Source organism: Hyla sarda, chromosome 13 (genome assembly GCF_029499605.1).
Source record: "Hyla sarda isolate aHylSar1 chromosome 13, aHylSar1.hap1, whole genome shotgun sequence".
In the NCBI taxonomy this organism is placed as follows: Eukaryota; Metazoa; Chordata; class Amphibia; order Anura; family Hylidae; genus Hyla; species Hyla sarda.
The window spans coordinates 19936387-19961540 of record NC_079201.1 but is presented as its reverse complement, the minus strand read 5'-3'; the positions used below and the strand labels follow the sequence as shown (position 1 = coordinate 19961540).

Below are 25154 nucleotides of genomic sequence, written 5' to 3'. Positions count from 1 at the left end.
AGCACCTTTGCTAGGGACCCAAACGCCTTTGGCACACCTGGCTCTACTGCATGCAAGTGCCCAATACACCTTTAATAGATGTTGGTAGAAGTCTTGCTTCACCGACAGCAACAACTCCTGACCCCTACATATACCTGCTCCCTCGGCACAGCAAAGCATCCATGTAGTCTAAAAGAGAAAGACGCTGCCAGACTCCTCTGGAAGTGGCCTATCTCCAAAGAGAACGAAAGGATGTGGGGTTGCAATCCAACATGTCCTATCATTCTCCCCCCCCCCCCCCCCCCCCTTAGGAAACCTGTAATATTGAAAATACAGCTCAATCTGCAGGTATCACGTTATAGAGTAGGAGGAGCTGAGCAGATGATAAATACAATGCAGTATAATCTGCAGGTATCATGTTATAGAGCAGGAGGAGCTGAGCAGATGATATATACAATACAGTACAATCTGCAGGTATCATATTATAGAGCAGGAGGAGCTGAGCAGATGATATTTACAATACAGTACAATCTGCAGGTATCACGTTATAGAGCAGGAGGCGCTGAGCAGATGATATATACAATGCAGTACAATCTGCAGGTATCATGTTATAGAGCAGGAGGAGCTGAGCAGATGATATATACAATACAGTACAATCTGCAGGTATCACGTTATAGAGCAGGAGGAGCTGAGCAGATGATATATACAATACGGTACAATCTGTAGGTATCACGTTATAGAGCAGGAGGCGCTGAGCAGATGATATATACAATGCAGTACAATCTGCAGATATCATGTTATAGAGCAGGAGGAGCTGAGCAGATGATATATACAATGCAGTACAATCTGCAGGTATCATGTTATAGAGCAGGAGGAGCTGAGCAGATGATATTTTCAATACAGTACAATCTGCAGGTATCATGTTATAGAGCAGGAGGAGCTGAGCAGATGATATATACAATACAGTACAATCTGCAGGTATCATGTTATAGAGCAGGAGGAGCTGAGCAGATGATATATACAATACAGTACAATCTGCAGGTATCATGTTATAGAGCAGGAGGAGCTGAGAAAACGATACAGTGGGGATCAAAAGTTTGGGCACCACAGGTAAAAATGTGTATTAATGTGCATAAAGAAGCCAAGGAAACATGGAAAAATCTCCAAAAGGCATCAAATGATAGATTAGACATTCTTATAATATGTCAACAAAAGTTAGATTTTATTTCCATCATTTACACTTTCAAAATGAATTTTGAGGTGTGTTTGGGATCATTATCCATTTGTAGAAGCCATCCTCTCTTTAACTTCAGCTTTTTCACAGATGGCATCAAGTTAGCATCCATAATTTGCTGAAATTTTATTGAATCCATTTTTCCTTCTACTCGTGAGATGTTCCCTGTGCCACTGGCTGCAAAACAACCCCAAAGCATGATTCATCCACCCCCATGCTTAACAGTTGGACAGAGGTTCTTTTCATTAAATTCTGTTCCCCTACTTCTCCAAACGTAACTTTGCTCATTCTGGCTGAAAAAGTTCAATTTTAACCTCATCGGTCCACAGAACTTGTTTCCAAAATGCATCAGGCTTGTCTATATGTTCATTTGCAAAGTTCATTTTTGTGGTGAGGAGGTAGAAGAGGTTTTCTTCTGATGACACTTCCATGAAGACCATATTTGTACAAGTATCTCTTTATAGTGGAATAGTGTACCACAACTCCAGTGTCTGCCAGATCTTTCTGGAGGGATTGTGCAGTCAAACGTGGGTTTTGAATTGTTTTTCTCACAATCCTGCGAGCTGTTCTGTTTGATATTTTTCTTGGTCTTCCAGATCTTGCTTTAACTTCCACTGTTCCTGATGACTGCCATTTCTTAATTACATTCCGAACAGAGGATATTGACATCTGAAAATGTTTTGCTATCTTCTTATAGCCTTCTCCAGCTTTGTGAGCGTCAACTATTTTCAGTTTCAGATTCCTAGACAACTGCTTAGAAGAACCCATGTCAGATGAGTCTGGGCATTTAAAACCTTTGAGATTGACATCACCTGGTCTTCCCAGATGATGATTGAGAAAATCCATGACACTGGCAGGTCTCAGCTTTGCAAAGGGGCAGTGCATGCTATAAATTACAGGAGGAGCTGTGAAGATTGATTTATAGTTTTGTGGTAATAGATTCAGGTTGACATAATTTATTCATTTAAATCCCTGCTCATTCTTTCCTAGTAAGTCATGTGGGCTGTCCAACCAGTGATGGACAGCTATCTTTATGAACACTACTACACAGCTTCCAATCACTGATTAGCACCGCCCACATGACTAATTAGCCATCAGCTACCTATCCTTCATTCCTTATATAGGGCAGTGGTCTCCAAACTGTGGACCTCCCAGCATGCCCAGACAGCCAACAGCTGCAGCTCTTCCCCCAGTTCCTAAATTAGTATGGAGCAACTGCATGTTGGTGGAAATAAGATTCCCCCATGTTAGTGACTGATGAGGGTGGAGGTGCTCTTTAACCCCTTTAGGACAGAGCCCATTTGGTTTTAAAGGGGTACTCCGCTGCTCAGCGTTTGGAACAAACTGTTCCGAACGCTGGAGCTGGTACAGGGAGCTTGTGACGTCATAGCCCTGCGCCCTCATGACGTCACGCTCTGTCCCCTCAATGCAAGTCTATGGGAGGCGGCGTGACGGCTGTCATGCCCCCTCCCATAGACTTGCATTGAGGGGGCGGGGAGTGACATTGTGAGGGGGGCGGGGCTCTGACATCACAGAGTACTACTTTAAGGACCAGGCCAATTTTATTTTTGTGTTTTCGTTTTTCTCCTCACCTTCTAGGAGCCCTATTTATTTATTTTTTCTCCATCCACAGACCCATATGAGTGCTTGTTAATTGCATGACCAATTGTACTTTGTAGTAGCAACACTCATTTTACCATAATATTTATGGCAAACCCCAAAAATTATTATGTGTGTGAGGAAATAGAAAAGAAAACGAAATGTTGCAGATTTTTGCAGGGTTTTGTTTTGGAGGGTTTTTCACTTTTTTTCACATTTATTTTACACTTTTTATGTCCCTATAGATTGCTTATACTGCTCAGTGCTATGCATAGGCCAGGCACTGATCAGTATTATCAGCGATTTTCTTCTCTGGTCTGCTCGATGACCCCGGGAGAGCGGCGGAGGCAGGTAATGGAACCTCCGTCCTCCACCATGGCTGATCTGATCCCCACGGCCATGCCACGGGCGATTCGATCAGCCATTACAAGTGCTATATTGACGCAGATTCCATGTTGCCACATTACAGGATCCAGAACTTCTTCATTCTTCCCCTGAAGGCGCTATGTAGGACTTAATTTTTTATGGGAAGACTTTTTGTTTCGTTTTCATGGGTAATGTATTGGAAAGCGTATGATTTTTTTTTTTTTTTGTCTTTTGGGAGACTGATTAACAATATACCCCAATCAAGTTCAACTTGCCGGATAGAGGCATGCTGGGAGTTGTAGTGCTGCAACAGCTGGAGGCACCCTGGTCGTGAAACACTGATCTATGACAATGGTCACCAAATTGTGGACCTCCAGATGTTGTAAAACTACAACTTCGAGCATGCCCATGCTGGGAGTTGTAGTGTCGCAACTGCTGGTGGAACCCTGGTTGGGAAACACTGTCTTCTGGTCATGGTCTCTAAACTGTGGCCCTCCAGATGTTACAAAACTACAACTCCCAGCATCCTGGGAGTTGTAGTTTTGCAACAGCTGGAGGCACCCTGGTTGGGAAATACCCCTAAATTAGCAATGGTCTCCAAATTTTGGACCTCACGATGTTGCAAAACTACTTTCGAAAGCTGTTCGGGCATGCTGGGAGTTGTAGTTTTGCAACACTGTGAGGTCCACAATTTGGAGACCATTGAGGGGTAGTGCTGGGCAGTATACAGGTTCATATCGAATACTGTTTTTTTTTATTTAGGATATGAATTTTTCATATACCGCAATACCGGTGAGTGTATACCCTGTTGGTGACGGAGGGCGTACCTGTACGCCCTCCGCCCACTCCCTTCTTATAACACGGGGCCACGCAGTGGCCCTGCATCATAGCGGGTCGGGCCGGCATCTAGCAACTGCCGGGACCCGTGGCTAATAGCGCGCAGCACCAATCGCGGTGCTGCGCACTATTAACCCTTTAGACACGGTGTTCAAAGTTGATGGCCGCATCTAACGTGAACGCTAATCAGTGCCAGTTAGCTCAGTGGGCTGTTTGGGACCGCCGCGGCGAAATCGCGGCATCCCGAACAGCTGGAGGACACGAGGAGGGTCCCCTACCTTCCTCCTGTGTGTCCGATCCGAGTTAATTAACGCTTCCCCTAATAAAAGTCAGAATCACCACCCTTTTCCCATTTTAAAAATTAAAAATTTAGATTTAAAAAAAAAAAAAATACAGTTAAATACTGTGAAACTGCCATAATTTAGAAAAATACCGTGATATACATTTTTGGTCATACCATCCAGCACTATTGAGGGGTGTTTCCCAACCAGGGTGCCTCCAGCTGTTGCAAAACTACAACTCCCAACATGCCCGGGTAGCTGAAGGCTGTCTGGGCATGCTGGGAGTTGTAGTTTTGCAACTTTGTGAGGTCCACCATTTGGAGACCATTGCCATTGAGGGGTGTTTCCCAACCAGGGTGCCTTCGGCTGTCTGGGCATGCTGGGAGTTGTAGTTTTGCAACAGCTGGAGGTCCCCAGGGGTCATATCATGTACCCCATAACTATATAAGTAATCCCATATCATTATATTTTTTACCTCAGAAATTAAAAATGGCGCCCCTCCCCTATTATAACCCAGAAACTATATCCGTCTCACAAGAGAAGCCACAGCAGAGCACAGGAGAAGGATACAGAGCCCCCTCAGTATATAACCCTATAACTACGTCACAGCCATATCCCGCTCCACAGACACGCGTTACCATGACAACAGCGGCTTCTACTTCACCGCGGCGCGAATTAGCCCGCCAATATTGTCGACAGGAACTTCAGCTCACAGCTCATTGGCCGAAGTTGAAACCGCGCCCCATATTCAAATCATGCGAGCACGTGATCTTAAGAGAACGTGGTTTGCGTCTACGTATTCGCGGAGACTGACAGGGGGCGGGGCTATGAGTACGTGGCTCTTGACGGAGGCCGCGCTGGTTGCCATGGGACCGGGCTGCAGGGCATGCATGAACTTGTAGTGCCACAATAGTAGTCCTAAATACGCCACTACAATTAACACATTTTTAGCCCCAGATGTGCAAATTGGAGCGCAAATGCGCTGGACATCATTTTCTTCCTTCTTGGTTATTACAAGCGGTGAGGTCCGCACTGGTCCTTGACACGGTGGGCGGAAAGGGGGCGAGATGGACTTTCTCTTTTGTTGTTTCCATAAAGAAAGATATATGTATACACCAGACACTTACAGAATTGGGCCCTTGCTCAGTATAACAGTGCAATATAACAATGGGGGAGATTTATCAAAACCTGTGCAGAGGAAGAGTGGTGCAGTTGCCCATAGCAACCAATCAGATTGCTTCTTTCATTTTCCACAGGCCTAACCAATCAGATTGCTTCTTTCATTTTCCACAGGCCTAACCAATCAGATTGCTTCTTTCATTTTTCCACAGGCCTCTAAAGAGGCCCGTGGAAAATGAAAGAAGCAATCTGATTGGTTGCTATGGGCAACTGCACCACTCTTCCTCTGCCCAGGTTTTGATAAATCTCCCCCAATGTTTTTTTTGCTTATCAAACAGCTCTAACACAGCCTCAGTACACAGAGCAGCGGTCCCGAATCTGGGGTACACCTTCCCCCTGGGGTACCTAGCAGTTATTCTGGCATATATGGGAAAAAAAAAACAGTATCGGTGGCCGCAGTCACTTTTTCTAAAGTGTCCGGCAGGTGGCAGCAGAGGGCGAGAGCAGTGGCTGCTAATAGTATTTACGGAGGTGTCGCGCACAAGCTCCTCCCCTACCATTAACACCTCCCTGGAGGAGCGCTGCCACCTAGGACATCGGGAGAGTGGGCCAGAGTCAGGGACAGTAACTAATGCTGAACCTTAGGTTTGGGCAGTGCTCCAGTGGTCCGAGGACCATAGCAGTAGGTCCCAACCCCGGAGCGAAGAAAGAGTGAAGCACCAAAACTGGGGAAAATAATATCTCTGGGAGCTGGGTTGTCCATAACTAGATATAGGGGGAAGTAATATTTACGGGGCCTACGACTATAAATGCAGGGGGCAGTAATATCTGCGGGACTTAAAACTATATATATATATATATATATATATATATATATATATATATATATGCCTGGTTTTTCCTTCCTTATCCTTGTTGAGGAAGAAAATCAACAAAGGAGGAAGCTTTTGACTTCATATCCCATCCCAATATATTGTTGTCATATCCCAACCCCATATCCCGTCCCCATATCTCAACCTCCTATCCCGTCCTCATATCCCGACCTCCTGTCCCTACCTCCTATTCCGACCTCATGTCTGGACCTCCTATCCCGTCCTCATATCCCGACCTCCTGTCCCTACCTCCTATCCCGTCCTCATATCCTAACCTCATGTCTGGACCTCCTATCCCGACCTCCTCTCTTTGTGAGATGGGGTGGGGCTTGCAAGCCGGACTGACACATTCAACAGGAGATGCAGAGCGGAGCTTGTGGAGTAAGGTACTGGAAGTCCCTTCTATTCACATGGGACTTAAAACAAAAACCCATCTTTTATATGAGGGTGTAGGTTGGGTTTAATTTAACTATCATATCTTTTTATTTGACATATAAGTAATATGTGTACCAGGTATTTTTTGAAATATCTCCAGCCGTTTGGAAGTTATGCAGTAACATATTTCCCATAGACTTGTATGGGACGTTAAACAAAAACCCCGACCCTGGCAAATAGGGGTGAGTAAGGGTTAAATCGCCTATCCTATGTTTGTTGTTGACATATAAGTAACATGTGACCAAGTTTCACGTTAATATCTTCAGCCGTTTGGACGTGATGCTGGAACATACACACATACATACTGAGTTTTATATATATATATATATATATATATATATATATATATATATATATGGACAGTGAGATATAGAGATACAGTTAGAGGAGGGGGCCTACAAATATAAATGGGAGCACAGTGAAATGGATAGAGGGTGTCTACAACCATATTTGCGGGTACAGTCAGGGGGCCTATAGCAGTAGGTCCGAACCATTGCCCGGAGGAGCAGTAGTAGTAGTCTCCAGCTGCTGGTGGTGTGTAGGTTTTCATACCAATAAGGCCTCGTTGACATCTGCGTCAGAGGCCCCTTTGTCAGTAGGATCCGTCCCTACACAGTTGTGTCAGCATTGATCGGGCAGAACACACCTTATCCACAAAGGGGAATGGTATCTCCCAGTTGCCAAGTTATCCATATAATTCCAGGGGGAGTAACAGAGGGACAGTACAATGCAGAGTTATAAGAAAAGATGTTTCATCCATGATAGTAACACTTTATCTTTGAGTGCATGAGGTTGAGCTGCAATACCAGACATAGCCCACAGACAAAAGTGGCGCTGTTTCTAAATGGAAAAATAAATACATAAAACCCTGACAGAGGGCTAAACATTATATTGATGACAAGTGAATTAAACCGTAAGTGCAGCAGGCACATATATGGAATATATATATTTATTATAAAACCGTGTACATGTAACATACATTTGTCAGAAATCAAGACGTGACCTCACTGGTTACAGAGGACCAGTCCCTGCATCTTCCCCTATGCAATGTTAGCCTATGGCACTGTGGAAAGCACTGGTCTCCAACCTTTGGTTCTCCAGCTGCCAGGGCATGCTGAGAGTTGTAGTTTCACAACAGCTTGAGAGCCTCAGGCTGCGGCCTACTACTGTGGAGAACTTATGTTTAAAGGGGTACTCCGCCCCTAGACATGTTATCCCCTATCAAAATGATAGGGGATAAGATGTCAGATCGCCGCGGTCCCGCTGCTGGGGAGCCCTCGGATCCCCGCTGCAGCACCCCGCTATCATTACAGCACAGAGCGAGATCGCTCTGTGCGTGATGACGGGCGATACTGGGGACGGAGCAGCGTGATGTCATGGCTCCGCCCCTCGTGATATCACGACCCGTCCCCTTAATGCAAGTCTATGGGAAGGGGCGTGACGACCGCCGCGCCCCCTCCCATAGACTTGTATTGAAAGGGGCGGGCCGTGACATCATGAGGGCGGGGCCGTGACGTGACGTAACAATGCTCCGGCCCCTGTATTGCCCGTCATTACGTGCAGAGCAAACTCGCTTTGTGCTGTAATGAGAGCGGGGTGCTGCAGCGGGGATCCCAGGGCTCCCCAGCAGCGGGACCGCGGCGATCTGACATCTTATCCCCTATCCTTTGGATAGGGGATAAGATGTCAAGTGGCGGAGTACCCCTTTAAAGGGGTACTCCGGTGGATAACTTTTTTTTTTTTTTTAAATCAGCTGGTGCTAGAAAGTTAAACAGATTTATAAATTACTTCTATTAAAAAATCTTAATCCTTCCACTACTTATTAGCTGCTGAATACTACAGAGGAAATTCTTTTCTTTTTGGAACACAGAGCTCTCTGCTGAATCACGAGCACAGTGCTCTCTGCTGACATCTCTGTCCATTGTAAGAACTGTTCAGAGTAGGAGAAAATCCCCATAGGAAACATATGCTACTCTGGACAGTTCCTAAAATGGACAGAGATGTCAGCAGAGAGCACTGTGTTCCAAAAAGAAAAGAATTTCCTCTGTAGTATTCAGCAGCTAACAAGTACTGGAAGGATTAAGATTTTTTAATAGAAGTAATTTACAAATCTGTTTAACTTTCTGGCACCAGTCGATTTAAAAAAATAAATAAATAAAGTTTTCCACCGGAGTACCCCTTTAATTCATAAGGCAGTGTTTCCCAACAGGTTGCCTCCAGCTGTTGCAAAACTACAACTCCCAGCATGCCCGGACAGCCGTTGGCTGTCTGGGCATGCTGGGAGTTGTAGTTTTGCAACAGCTGGAAACACCCTGGTTGGGAAACACTGTCATAAGGGGAATATGCGATAGCTTTACATAAATTCTACAAAAGGATTATGAAAACATTGCTACTTTCTTCAAAAAAAAACAGTGCCGCCCCTGTCTTTAGGTTCTGTGTAGAATTGCAGCTCAGATTCAGTGAAGTTGATGGGGTTGAGCTTTAATACAAGACAACCTGTGGACAGGTGTGGTGCTGTTTTCGGAAGAAAGCGGCCATGTTTTAATTTTTTTATTTTTTTTTTATAATCCTGTACAAATCTTGCCCAGAAGGAGATCACACTGGACACCAAGAATATGCATCATCCACTTAAATGCGCTATACTTAGGTAATATGGCGGTAAGAGAGAGAGAAAAACACCTGGTTAATGTGCTGGCCAAGCCCCAATGCCCCTTCCTTGCCCTCTGTATCCTTTCTCCAAGATCTGAGACAGACTGACTTCTAGGGATTCGCTGCCTAACAACAGTTGTTAGGGAGTGTTTGTCCCCGGCAACCAGACTGTCAGACATGTCTTAGGCGGCATTCACACCACGTTTTTGCAATACAGTTCCCGAATACGGTTTTTGATGAAAAACAGATTCCTCAAAACCTGACTAAGGCTGCATTCACACCTCGTTTTTACATACGGGTGCCGGATCCGGCTGGGGAGGGGAAAACCGGGTGCTCCCGTACCCCGGCCGGATCAGCCCGTGATGCCATTTACTTTTATGAGCTGACTGGAGTCCAACGGTGACTCCGGTCGGCTCAGTTTTGATCCGTATCCGGTTTTGGACCAGACCTAAAACCGTAGTATACTACGGTTTTAGGTCCGGTCAGGAAACCACATATGGGTCAAAACTGAGCCGACCGGAGTCACCGTTGGACTCCAGTCAGCTCATAAAAGTAAATGGAGTTATGGGCTGATCTGGCTGGGGTACGGGAGAGCCCGGTTTTCCCCTCCCCCAGACAGATCCGGCACCCGTATGTAAAAAACGAGGTGTGAATGCAGCCTAAACTGTATCAAAACGTGTGTACAAATTTCAACCCGTATACGGTTAAACACTGTATACGGTTTGTAAAATGATGTCCGGTTGCATCCGTTTTTTAAGAAAAAAAACGTATACGTTTTTAACTTTTCACTCCATTTTGAATAAAGTTTCACCTGTTTGATTGAAATACCAAGAAATAAAACTGTGCAAAGTCAAAAACCTTATGGTCCAAACCGGATGGAACCGTACGTACACACAGTTTAATGCGGTTTTTCTCCCAGACAAAAAAAACGTGGTAGATAACGGTTTTGGGTACGGGTAAAAAAAACGGATAAAACCGTATAAGACGCAAAACGGACTAAACCGGATGATGCGTTTGACATACGGTTTACAATGTTAAGTCAATGCATACGGTTTTCTATACGGTTTCGTACGTTTTTTAATTTGAAACCGTATACGGGAACTGTATAACAAAAACGTGGTGTGAATGCAGCCTTAGCAATACTTGTGGAAGAGAAACGCAGCTCGGCAGCAGTCACACCATGCTTTTCCCGATCCCACCTAGTTATTGTTGTGTTTTATGCCTGACTATTAACTCTAACTTTCTTCACTCTTCGTGTTTGGCCGCCTTGGTTGGTCAGGATGCCAGGTTGTAACTGAAGAGTTGGCACCATGGATGACTCTCCAGCAGATGAGGGTGGCCTGGCAGGTGGCACGTGGCGTCCAGCATTCATCTGGTCCACAAAGGCTTCGACCCCATCAAACTTGGTGGTGAGCTCTCCAAGACGTTCCTTCAAGGCATTAAACTCCTTATACAAGTCGTCAAGAGCCTCCGAAAGGGATTTGATTCTTACGGGGAGAGAAAGAGAAAGTGATTGAGATGATATGACATTAGGTGGCCTGTAAATCCACTCTGTGGCCTAATTTTATTGTAAAAAACTTTAAAGTGCTTTTCCATTTTTGTAAAACATATCCCTCCCCTATAAACAGGACCCCCGCTATCTCCAGAATGGGGCCTTGTCCCTTACTTTGAAATGCTCTGGCCCCCATCTACCGGGACAAACTGGTCGTGGGAGTGATGGCCCACTTTGCCAATTAGCGGCTGGTGATTGGCGTGGCTGGTGGTCAGTCCCTTGTTCTTGATAGGTGAGGCCAGAGCGCTCCAAGGTAGGACATGGGCCCCATTTTTGACATCACAGAAGTAGTGGGGGGATCCCAGCAATCGGACTCGCCAAAACTACCACCAACCCCTTTTCCCGACGATCAGACACAGGATAGGGGATATGTTGTAAATAACTGGACAACCCCTTTAAAAGAAATCTGGCCAAAATTAGTGTTATTCCTACTACAGGTCATAGGGGGCAGTATTTTCCCCTATGGTAGCACTGTATCAAGCTCTGACTCCCCAGGCCTCCCTTAAAGGGGAACTCCAGTGGAAATCAACTGGTGCCAGAAAGATAAACAAATTTGTAAATTACTTCCATTAAAAAATCTTAACCCTTCCATCTTATCAGCTGCTGTATGCTCCAGAGGAAGTTGCGTAGTTCTTTTCAGTCTGACCACAGTGCTCTCTCTGTCCGTGTCAGGAACTGTCCAGATTAGAAGCAAATCCCCATAGAAAACCTTTCCTGCTCTGGACAGTTCCTGAAACGGACAGAGATGTCAGCAGAGAGCACTGTGGTCAGACAGAAAATAACTACACAACTTCCTCTGTAGTATACAGCAGCTGATAAGTACTGGAAGGATTAAGATTTTTCTAAATAGAAGTAATTTACAAATCTGTTTAACTTTTTGGCACCAGTTGATTTGAAAACATTTTTTTTTCCCCCCGGAGTACCCCTTTAAAGGGCATGTGTCATCTAGTTTATTTTTTTATTGATCAGAACCAGATACTGCAGCACGTTCCTTTTTTAATCGGTTTCTCTTTTCTGATTGTATTTTTTTATTACATTTTTTGTAAATTATACTGTGGGTAGCCATCTTGCCTGAGCTGTTTTTATATGTTTTTATGCCTTACTGCAATTCCCGCAGGAGTGAGCACAGAGGAATGCAAGTCTCACCCTCACTGGACTGTGCTTCAGCTGGGACAAAGATGATGCTGCAGTGGACAGGATTATGTTTTGGACACTATGGGGACCCCTAGAGGTCTTTTTTTTAAAAGCCATGATTACTATAAAAACTAGATACATTTTTTTATGAAGTATATTATAAAGGTTAAAGGGGTATTCCGGCCCTGAGACATCTCATCTCCTATCCAAAGGATATGGCTAAGATGTCTCACCGCGATCTTGTATTCACCACCCACCTGTTTGAGCTGCACGTCGCGGTGCCAGCTCCCAAACAGCCAGAGGGCCACCACGGGGCCGGAGTATCGTGACGTCATGACTACGCCCCCGTGTGACATCAACCCCCCGCTATGCAAGTCTATGGGAGGGGGCAAGACGCCCCCTCCCATAGACTTGCATAGCGGAGGGGGTGACGTCACATGGGGGCGGAGTCATGATGTCACGATACTCCGGCCCCGTGGCCGCCACCTGGCTGTTTGTGAGCTGGCACCGTGGCATGCAGCTCAAACAGGTGGGTAGTGAATACCAGATTGCGGGGGTTCCCAGCGACGGGACCCCCGCGGTGAGACATATTATCCCCTATCCTTTGGATAGTGGATAAGATGTCTCAGGGCCGGAGTACCCCTTTAATGTTTTGCCAAGATGTACAGTTTTTGATTCTGACAGTGCCCATTTAAGGCTCAGAGATGCTCACCTTCCATAGTCGGGCAGTACAGTGTGATGGTCATAGAGAAGCAGGTTTCTGAACTGTGTCAGGATGGCAAATTTCCAGTTGTCCAACACATTGGTTAGATTAGCACACCCCCGCATGTTCACTTTCTCCGCTGTGGAATCAAAAGAGGCGAGAAACTTGTGAACTGTGCCCGTAACTAAAAACAGCAACCCGCATCACACACGACTCAACTGCATCACATACGGTATAGCTTAAAGTGCATAGATCACATGACGATGACACTGAGGTCTTCTCCAACGGAGCTGTCAACATTAGGAAAATGTAAAAAGGAAGGTTTATGATGGAACATGGAGCGTATATAGGGAGGCACTCTAGATCCGCGTTCCTTAAAGGGGTACTCCCGTGGAAAACCTTTTTTTTTTTTTTTTCAAATCAACTGGTGCCAGAAAGTTAAACAGATATGTAAATCACTTCTATTAAAAAATCTTAATCCTTCCAGTACTTTTTAGGGGCTGTATACTAATGAGAAATCCAAAAAAAGAAACGAATTTCCTCTGATGTCATGGCCACAGTGCTCTCTGCTGACCTGTGCTGTCCATTTTAGGAACTGTCCAGAGCAGCATATGTTTGCTATGGTGATTTTCTCCTGCTCTGGACAGTTCCTAAAATGGACAGTAGAGGTCAGCAGAGAGCACTCTGGTCATGACATCAGAGGAAATGCATTTCTTTTTTTTGGATTTCTCTTTAGTATACAGCCTTTAAAAAGTACTGGAAGGATTAAGATGTTTTAATAGAAGTGATTTACAAATCTGTTTAACTTTCTGGCACCAGTTGATTTGAAAAAATAAAAAGTTTTCCACGGGAGTACCCCTTTAACCTGTTCAAGCCAAGTCCCCCCATACTAACAAGATTTACCAGCCAAGCAACACCCAAAAAAGCCATCAGTTATATTAGAACAAAATAAGGGTAAGCTCTAATATTAGGCTGTTTAGATTGGCGCTTCCTTCCGATCTGACAGGAAGAATAGCACAACATGCAGCATTAGTCTTCCTGATAATATAATAGACACCATGATGGAACCTATTATAACTTAAAAGGAATCTTTAGAGTGTAAGAGCTGCATACACCATTGGGTAGCTGTTAAGCTACCAAAGCAAATTGTACCGTTTTTTTTAGCTGGTTGGGGTTGCCAGACTTATAAAATCGCCTTTTTCTTAGACAAGTGTCAAGGAGGCGGAGCCAAGCTGCTCAAGTGTCCCAGCCTGGCATGTCCCCTCGCTCACTCTCACCTCCCAGCCCCTCCTTGACTGACATATAGAGCCCTGTACAACAGTCAAGGAAGGGGCTGCAAAGTGTGGATGAATGAGGAGGTGTCACATGAGTGGCTTAGCTCCGCCTCCTTGATACCTGGCTGAGAAATATAAAGGCAATTCTATAATTGTTGCAACCACAATCAGATTGTTAGGGTATAAAATCAAACGGTAGCTTTGATTTTCTAGTGTGTTCTGTAGCAAATGGAGCTGTCCATGGGGCATAACCGGTTCCTGTGTTAAGGAGGATCTGGCATTTCAGCACGGCATTAAAGGGGTACTCCAGTGGTAAACTTTTTTTTTTTTTTTTTTAAATCAACTGGTGCCAGAAATTTAAAAAGATTTGTAAATTACTTCTATTTAAAAAAAAATCTTAATCCTTCCAGTACTTATTAGCTGCTGAATACTACAGAGGAAATTATTTTCTTTTTGGAACACAGAGCTCTCTGCTGATGTCATGACCACAGTGCTCTCTGCTGACATCTCTGTCCATTTTAGGAACTGTCCAGAGCAGCATATGTTTTCTATGGGGATTTTCTCCTACTCTGGACAGTTCTTAAAATGGACAGAGATGTCAGCAGAGAGCACTGTGCTCATCATATCAGCAGAGAGTTCTGTGTTCCAAAAAGAAAACCATTTCCTCTGTAGTATTCAGCAGCTAATAAGTACTGGAAGGATTAAGATTTTTTTTAATTGAACCAATTTACAAATCTGTTTAACTTTCTGGCACCAGTTGATTTAAAAAAAATGTTTTCCACCGGAGTAACCCTTTATTTGGCGCCAATTTTTCCCCCCTTTTGTCCCACGATTTATATAGGATACCAATCTACCAGACCAATCTACTACGGCATATAAAACCTCCCTACATTTACAGTCCCAAGATCAGATTTTCCATGTATATAGGTTTTGCCATAATAAGTGGGTCCAACCAATGCTGAAATGAGCATACCCCTTTCTCCAAGTCCACGGAAGGCCTTGCCTTTTATTGTTCACCACGCACAGCGCCTTGTACAGTCTCCTACAAGAACTGCTGTACCAGCCATAGTCATATCCAAATGTAAGTCTCTACGCTTGGTATACAATGTAGAGGAGCAGATGCTCAATGGGGCATCATGGCCCCTTTTATTGAGGTTGCCAGGATCCCCAGATATTGATGGTGTACCCTTAGTATAGGCCATCCCTGGTGTTGTTCCGGCCAAAAAAAAAACAACGCCTATGCCCCAATATTTCTGACTTATAGAAAAAGAGGGGCATGAATAGAGGACCCCATGTATGGTGTCCATTTAACCTAATGGGACAACACCCTTATGAGTATTCCCTCAATAAATTCTGGTACATTCCCGGTATAACCTGTGTCATAATTCCACCGTCATGGAAGTCCGATGTCTCACCTTCTGACCGGTAGTCCCACTCCAATGGCTCTCGCTTCTGCTTAGCGGCAAAGCCTATTGCGACAATTAACAAGAGACATAGTAGGATCTTCTCCATGGCGAGTCCTGGAGGGAGAATAGAGGTTATGGTCAACTGGACTGCAAGGCCTTATGGCAGTGTTTTCCAACCAGGGTCCCTCCAGCTGTTGCCAAACTACAACTCCCAGCATGCCCGGACAGCCTTCGGCTGTCCGGGCATGCTGGGAGTTGTAGTTTGGCAACAGCTGGAGGGACCCTGGTTGGAAAACACTGCCTTATGGTCTACATCCAACGAGTCCATGGAGGGAGCATGACGTCCGTGTAACACAGGGAGGGGAACGTATCTGATAAGACACATGTGTTGTCAGACGATGAAAGCATTCAGGGCATTTTATATCTTCTTCCTGCGTTTCGCTAGTCACGCTATGTACGGAATTATTTTCCATACACAGCTGGACATATACCCCCCGTACACTGCACAGAACCCGAGGGGGGCGAGATTGAAGACAGAAGATGACGATGAGCTCATGAGACTTGTATGTTTCTTACATAACACTATACAGAGGAGAGGGGGCCCAATAATAAAAAACATACTGGGGGCCCAATAATAAAAAACATACTGGGGGCCCAATAATAAAAAATAAAAAAAACATAATGGGGGCCCAATAATAAAAAAATAAAAAAAACCCTAATGGTGGGCCAAGTAATAAAAAACAAAACATAATGGGGCCCAATAATAAAAACATAAGGGGGGCCCAATAATAAAAAAACATAATGGGGGCCCAATAATAAAAAAACATAATGGGGGCCCAATAATAAAAAAAAAAAAAACATAATGGGGGCCCAATAATAAAAAAAAAACCATAATGGGGGCCCAATAATAAAAAAAAAAACATAATTGAGCCCAATAATAAAAAAAAAAAAACCATAATGGGGGCCCAATAATAAAAAAAAAACATAATTGAGCCCAATAATAAAAACATAATGGGGGCCCAATAAAAAAAAACATAATTGGGGGCCCAATAATCAAAAACATAATGGGGACCCAATGATAAAAAAAAAAACATAATTGGGGGGGGGGGGGGGCAAATAATAAAAAAATTAAAAAAAACATACTGGGGTGTACTCTATACACAGAACACTACAACCCCCAACATGACCATAATACAATTCTATTATCCTCTATACACAGAACACTACAACCCCCAACATAACCATAATACAATTCTATTATACTCTATACATAGAACACTACAACCCCCAACATGACCATAATACAATTCTATTATACTCTATACACTGAACACTACAACCCCCAACACGACTATAATTCTATTATACTCTATACAGAGAACACTACAACCCCCAACATGACCATAATACAATTCTATTATATTCTATACAGAGAACACTACAACCCCCAACATGACCATAATACAATTCTATTATACTCTATACACAGAACACTACAACCCCCAACATGACCATAATACAATTCTATTATATTCTATACAGAGAACACTACAACCCCCAACATGACCATAATACAATTCTATTATACTCTATACATAGAACACTACAACCCCCAACATGACCATAATACAATTCTATTATACTCTATACATAGAACACTACAACCCCCAACATGACCATAATACAATTCTATTATATTCTATACACAGAACACTACAACCCCCAACATGACCATAATACAATTCTATTATACTCTATACACTGAACACTACAACCCCCAACATGACCATAATACAATTCTATTATATTCTATACACAGAACACTACAACCCCCAACATGACCATAATACAATTCTATTATACTCTATACATAGAACACTACAACCCCCAACATGACCATAATACAATTCTATTATACTCTATACAGAGAACACTACAACCCCCAACATGACCATAATACAATTCTATTATATTCTATACACAGAACACTACAACCCTCAACATGACCATAATACAATTCTATTATACTCCATACATATAACACTACAACCTTCAACATGACCATAATACAATTCTATTATATTCTATACAGGACACTACAACCCCCAACATGACCATAATACAATTCTATTATACTCTATACACAGAACACTACAACCCCCAACATGACCATAATACAATTCTATTATACTCTATACACAGAACACTACAACCCCCAACATGACCATAATACAATTATATTATACTCTATACACAGAACACTACAACCCCCAACATGACCATAATACAATTCTAATCAGTTCTGTTTAATCCTGCTATACCGAGAGCTGGGTATTGAGTGAAGAATAGCTGGTACAGATGTAGCAGAGCTATGTTTGTCACTTGGCATCCCAAAGGACTACAGCAGTGTTTCTCAACCAGGGAGCCTCCAGCTGTTGCAAAACTACAACACCCAGCATGCCCGGACAGCCGAAGGCTGTCCGGGCATGCTGGGAGTTGTAGTTTTGCAACAGCTGGAGGCTCCCTGGTTGGGAAACACTGAACTACAGGTAAATCTACAACATAGTGACACAATCGGCTCTGCTACATCAATGTGTGTTGTCTGAAAAACAGCAGGACTCTTATGTAAGAGAATTTTTGTGTGATGAGCGATTCCCCAGCTGCTTTTCGGGTCTCCGGTCCAGTATGGGAAGGGAAGAGAGTCCAAGTTACTGGGAGCGCAGAGAGTAGGACTCCATCTGGTTAACCTCATACCTGCTGCGTTGCTGCTCACACGTGTCTCTCCACCTTCCCTGGTCCTGATCCCTCCAGAGTCTCTCCAGTCCTGGCAGTTTATAGTCCTCGCCCCCTTTGGACTCCTCTCTATCTCCTCCCTTTTTTTATGGGAAATCCAGCCTTTTCGGTTGCACTAGGTTGGCTCCAATAATCGAGAACCGATATGGTCATTTCTGCAGTCATAGTATCCCGCCATTAGCAGGGTTATATATCGGTCTTCACAAACAATGCCACACCTGTCCACAGGTTGTTTGTGGTACTGCAATATAATACCAATTAAGTCAATAGAGGGGTGAGCTGCAAGACCACACATAACCTGTGGACAGGGGTGGCACTGTTTTTTTTTTTTTTTTTATCGCAGACAACCTTAAATGGGTACTTATTTTTTTTTTTTTTTTTTTTAATCAACTGGTGCCAGAAAGTTAAACAGATTTGTAAATTACTTCTATTAAAAAATCTTAATCCTTCCCGTACTTATTAGCTGCTGAATACTAGAGGAAATTCTTTTTGGAACACAGAGCTCTCTGCTGACATCACGACCACAGTGCTCTCTGCTGACATCTCTGTCTATTTTAAGAACTGTCCAGAGTAGGAGAAAATCCCCATAGAAAACATATGCTGCTCTGGACAATTCCTAAAATGGACAGAGATGTCAGCAGAGAGCACTGTGCTCGTGATGTCAGCAGAGAGCTCTGTGTTCCAAAAAGAAAATAATTTCCTCTGTAGTATTCAGCAGCTAATAAGTACTGGAAGGATTAAGATTTTTTTAATAGAAGTAATTTACAAATCTGTTTAACTTTCTGGCACCAGTTGATTTAAAAAAAAAAAAAATGTTTTCCACCGGAGTACCCCTTTAACTAGCCATTGTACCAGGATAAGAATACCATATGGTAATTTATAGGGGTTCTCTACATTGGTCAGTTACTTTTTGATACACATTGATACCACCACCTCTTTGAGAAGACCACCCCCTTATCCAGGTTAGATTTTGTGTGACCGATTTTCCTGTCCAACATACATTATGCATTGTGGCCACTTTTCAATGCAAATTTGGATGGTCTTCTCAAAGAGGTTTCAACTGTATGTAAAATGATCTGAGTGATCCGCTACTGATCACAGAGATCATCAAGTGTCAGAAAGTGATTCATTTCCCTACAGTGCCCCCGCAGGAGAAAGGAAGTACAGTGGTCCCTCAAGTTACAAATATTAATCGGTTGCAGGACGACTATCGTATGTTGGGACCATCGTATGTTGAGACCATCGTATGTTGGGACCATCGTATGTTGGGACCATCGTATGTTGGGACCATCGTATGTTGGGACCATCGTATGTTGGGACCATCGTACGTTGAGACCATCGTACGTTGGGACCATCGTATGTCGACACCATAACTCTCTAAGGGAATCTGTTAACTGGTTCTGAATCCCCGAAAATGTCATCCAAAAATAGAAAAGTGAGGATTAAAGAAAAATAAGTAGATAACTAATATAGATAAAGCAAATCCTTACATATAAAAGTAATAAAGATCTGCTGGGAGCTGTAATCACTGTCTATGTAGAGGACAGGAGCTTCTTCAGGGTCCTGTACAGTACACAGTGTCCTAAAAAAGTAATGGAGCCGCCCTCACCTGGTGTCCAAAGAAGCAGCTATTCCTGCACAGGTAAAGAGTACAGAACATGTAATACCTCCCTGTACTGTAGGGGGCGCTACCAGACACCAGTCAGTGCATGCACTTCAGTAATACAGGTAAAGAGTAGTGCAGAACATTTAATACCTCCCTGTATTGTAGGAGGCGCTACCTGACACCAGTCAATGTATACACTTCAGTAATACAGTTAAAGAGTACAGAACACGTAATACCTTTCTGTACTGTAGGGGGCGCTACCAGACACCAGTCAGTGCATACACTTCAGTAATACAGGTAAAGAGTAGTACAGAACATGTAATACCTCCCTGTACTGTAGGGGGCGCTACCAGACACCAGTCAGTGCATACACTTCAGTAATACAGGTAAAGAGTAGTACAGAACATGTAATACCTCCCTGTACTGTAGGAGGCGCTACCTGACACCAGTCAGTGTATACACTTCAGTAATACAGGGGTTTTACCAGTGAATGCCCATTCTGATTGGTCAGATCTTCCGGCCATTGACAGGTATCACAGATCTGGAGTGTCCATAGTATTGTATGTTGAGTCTGGTTTCAAGTTACAATGGTCCAGAAAAGTCTGAAAATATTGTAACCTGAGGCCATTGTAAGTTGAGGGATCACTGCATAAGGCCTGGTTCATACTAAAGAATTCTGTTTGGAAATTCCAGTGCAGTCCAATTGTCATCAATATGATTGTGCTGCACACTACAGAACTTCAGATGCGGAGCTTCCACTGCTGAAATTTCGCTGACGAAAGAATGATCTTTGTGATGGAATATGCATGAACTACACTGCAGTCTATGGGAATGGCGATGTCCGTGCGGTCCTAGCACCAACTGATTCAGTCAGTGCTGAATCTCTTTCTGTGTACTGCAGTGTTTCCCAACCAGGGTGCCTCCATCTGCTGCAAAACTACAACTCCCAGCATGCCAGAAGCAGGAGCTGAGCAAATTGATGTATAGTTTTGTAGGAACAGTTTCAGGACAACTTTATTCATGTAAACATCTGCTCATTCTGTGCTAAGTAGTCAAGTGGGCGGTGCTAATCAGTGATTGACAGCTGTCTAAGTATGCAGGTAGAGAGCTGTCAATCCCGATTAGCACCGCCCACCTGACACCTTAGCTCAGAATAGGCAGAGATTTACATAAATAAAAGACACGTTATCCTGAAACATTTCCCACAAAACTGATACCTGCAGACTGAACGGTGTTTATAACATTCCCTTTAAATTTATATAATGAACAGGCAAAGTCGAGTCCACTCGGGGTTCCTCCACAACAAAAAGAACACAAAAACAAATGTTGGGTATTTTTTAAGCATTTATTTCAATTCATCAGTGCTAAAATACACATGGCTCTGTGACGCCTCGTGTCCCACACTCCTTTAAAACCCCTGCGAGAAAGTGACACCATGAGGAGAAAAGAGGGCGGGGCAGGGGGTAAAGAAAATCGGAGAGGTCAGGCGGCACTACACTGCAAAAAAAAAAAGATCTCTGGTCTATGAACTGCAAACAAGTGGACACTATGGAAAAAAAGCTTCATATCATCTTGTACTTCTCCTCCACAAACCTCAAAGTACCCTCATATGTCTAAAGCACTGTTTCCCAACCAGGGTGCCTCCAACAGTTGCAAAACTACAACTCCCAGCATGCTGTAGTTATGCATCATCTGGAGGCACCCTGGTTGGGAAATGATGGTCTATAGAAAGTTGGTGAGAGAGACTTAGACGTACTTCGGGTGGTCACTGAACATAATCCTGAGAGTAGGAGAAAGTTAGAACACTTGGACCTTCACTTTGTTTGTGACAACCCAAGTGATGGACCTTCAAGTCATTTGTGACAACCCAACCGATGAACCTTCACGTCATTTGTGACAACCCAACTGATGGATGTTCACATCATTTGTACCAACCCAAATGATGGACCTTCACGTCATTTGTGACAACCCAACTGATTGAGCTTCACATCATTTGTGAAAATTTGTGAGAACCCAACTGATGGACCTTCACGTCATTTGTGACAACCCAGTTGATGGGCCTTCACATCATTTGTGACAACCTAACAGATGGACCTTCACGTCATTTGTGACAACCCAACTGGTGGACCTTCACATAACTTGTGACAACCCAATTGATGGACCTTCACATCAATTGTGACAACCCAACCAATGGACCTTCACATAATTTGCACCAACCCAACCAATGGACCTTCACATAATTTGTGACAACCCAACTGATGAACCTTCATGTCATTTGTGACAACCCAACTGATGAACCTTCACGTCATTTGTGACAACCCAACTGATGGACGTTCACATCATTTGTACCAACCCAACTGATGGACCTTCACGTCATTTGTGACAACCCAACTGATGGACCTTCACGTTATTTGTACCAACCCAACCAATGGACCTTCACATTATTTGTGACAACCCAACTAATGGACCTTCACATCATTTGTACCAACCCAACCAATGGACCTTCACATTATTTGTGACAACCCAACTAATGGACCTTCACATCATTTGTAACAACCCAACTGATGGACCTTCACATCATTTGTACCAACCCAACAGATGGAAATTTGTACAAGACCTACTTGAAGGCACCTGTCACCAGAGAGACCATGTCTATGAGGTATCCTACAAAATGAGATCTTCTGATGTCCACACCAAAGCATAAACCACGGACTGATCACATATGAAGGAACCACTGAAATATATTACACTTCTAAGGAAGAACTAAATTGGAGGTTTCAGTGTTAAGAACATCTAAGATCGGGTGGGCCATATGCAGACAAATTCCTCTAAGCCCTGTTGGGGCCAGGAGGGTTCCCATGGTGGTAACTTTTAAACAATTAGCAAACTCTATCAGAAATTAGGCCATTAGTGGCATGCAAATACCCCCATGGACTATGACTTGGTAGGACATCTCATAGATGCCTCAACTAGATCAAAGTTCAACATACCTGGTGATTTGAGAGCCCCCTGAAGGAGCCGAAACATCAGCTGTTGGGGTAGTGAAGTGGTGAGGCACCATCACAATGGGGGAGAATACCTTGGCACCTTAGGCACTTATGCTATACATAGTATGATATAGGTACAGTGAGCCTGCCCGGACTTTATTAGTGTTTTCCGTCATATTGGTGGCACAAAAGTATTGGGCATTGGTCAATTGATATTACGGCAGGGCATAAGGTACCATGTTACTCTGGATATTCTGTGACATATTTTTTTGCAATATTTGAAAGGGTGCTTTCTAATACATTAAAGGGGTACTCCGCTGCTCAGCGTTTGGAACAAACTGTTCCGAACGCTGGAGCCGGCAGCTTGTGACATCATAGCCCCGCCCCCTCAATGCAAGTCTATGGGAGGGGGCATGACGGCTGTGGGGGGTGGGGCGTGATGTTATGAGGGGCTGGGGGCTATGACGTCACGAGCTGCCGGCTCCAGCGTTTGGAACAGTTCCAAACGCTGAGCAGTGGAGTACCCCTTTAATACTGGGCCCTAAGCTCCAATTGTGTATATTGGTAAATCCTGTCTGTGAAGTCTCGTTTGTATTTTAATGATATGCAATAATAAAAATTAGATTTTTTTTATAGATTTCTCTAAGTGTAAGCTCTTCATTCTTTCTGGTGTACAATAACTGGTGACTAGTAGTTAAAGCAAACCTCAAATGGTCTTCAACCAAATGTATAGAATGGGATAGTGCTGGGCGGTATACCGGTTCATACCGAATACCGACATTTTTTTCCTGCACGATATGAATTTTTGCCCATACCGCAATACCGGTTGTCTGCGTTCATGCAGAACAGCACAGGTCCTCCTGAGTAAGTGATGCTCTTTGTAACCACTCTGGCCACAAGATAAGGAACCAAAAGAGACCCCCTTTAATATTGTAGAATTTTATAATAGGACATATAAAAATAATTTGGGGACAACTTTTTTTTTTTAGGGGCATTGTAGAGCAACCAGACTACAGCTTCCGTTTGGTATGCCAAGTGGTAACTTCCGTCTCTTTTCCTCTTAATATACCTGCAGCTCTTCCCTCTCAATCTTAAGGAAGACCTGTCAGCAGGAGCTTCAACCTATTGATAGAAAAGACATACAACGTCTTCAAGTGTCTGTAAGGTGTCAGCCATACTGAATCTCTAAGACGCGGGCTGCCCTGTGCATACATCTGTGACTAAGACTCCTCTGCCCTCCTCTTTCTAGTGGAAACAAGATGTCATATGACTAATACTTTCCACGTACAACACTTGGCTGGTTTCAACGCAGAAGGACCCGGCCATAGCTAATAGGATCGGATGGATGTAGATTTATAAAGCCAATACGTTTACCCTTGCAGAAAATCTGCTGGATAAGTGTGGTTAGGCTACGTTTCTACACAAATGTATCTTTAAAAAAAAAAATAAAAAAAAATTAAAATAACTTCCAACTTTTTTTTTTCTGCGTTGTTGCATTTGTTTTTGTTAGTTTTTTGGGTCTTTTTTGTTTTCTTTTTTGAGCCTTTGGCAGTTTTTCACTCTGGGTGCATTCACATCACGATTTTACCATCCTACTTCTACTCACGATTTTTAACTTTGAAATCGTACAAATCTGCACGCCAAGTCGTATCCATTGACTTCCATTCATTAAAGGGGTACTCCCGAGGAAAACTTTTTATTTTTTATTTTTTTATCAACTGGTGCCAAAAAGTTAAACAGATTTGTAAATAAGAACAACAAAAAGAGATGTAGGTGCACTCACCGCAAAGTTGAGACTGTCACATCTTGGTGTCTGGTGTCGGGTAGCTTGGTCACGGCATTCGGCGCTGGTATCTTGTGGTGCTCAGAGGCTACGCCGGCAGTTTCGCACGTAAGTGCGAGCTTCTTTTGGCCTTGTCTCTTTTTGTTGTTCTTATCTGTGTACGTGCACCCCGCAGGAGACTGGTATCGGAGGTCGCCGTGGACCTTGCTGTATACGTCATTAGGTGATATAGTTCTCCATGTGTGCTCTCCCTGTACTTCTACCTTAGTATTTAGATTTGTAAATTACTTCTATTAAAAAATCTTAATCCTTCCAGTACTTATTAGCTGCTGAATACTACATAGGAAATTATTTTCTTTTTTGACCACAGAGCTCTCTGCTGACATCATGACCACAGTGCTCTCTGCTGACATTTCTGTCCATTTTAAGAACTGTCCAGAGTAGGAGAAAATCCCCATAGCAAACATCTGCTGCTCTGGACAGTTCCTAAAATGGACAGAGATGTCAGCAGAGAGCACTGAGGTCATGATGTCAGCAGAGAGCTC

General features: G+C 43.5%; 1 protein-coding gene and 1 long non-coding RNA gene across 11 annotated transcripts in view; one reads left to right on the top strand and one right to left on the bottom strand.

Moving 5' to 3' along the window:
- FAAP100 (FA core complex associated protein 100) overlaps positions 1-5088 on the bottom strand; it is a 230956-nt gene extending 225868 nt beyond the window's left edge. For 7 of the 9 annotated variants that reach the window (XR_008849483.1, XR_008849484.1, XR_008849485.1 and 4 more), the window contains exon 1: positions 4935-5087. The gene's annotated coding sequence lies outside the window, so the exon portion shown is untranslated. The other 2 variants (XR_008849488.1, XR_008849481.1) reach the window with 2 other exon arrangements.
- Positions 5089-5148: 60 nt separating this feature from the next.
- On the top strand, positions 5149-24947 carry LOC130297348 (uncharacterized). Of its 2 annotated transcripts, none has more exons than XR_008849491.1 (3): positions 5149-5343; positions 10651-10780; positions 23902-24947. It is a non-coding gene; the product is annotated as an uncharacterized LOC130297348 (long non-coding RNA). The 2 variants fall into 2 exon arrangements; XR_008849492.1 differs by lacking the exon at positions 5149-5343 and adding an exon at positions 6336-6673.
- The last annotated feature ends 207 nt before the right edge of the window (positions 24948-25154 follow it).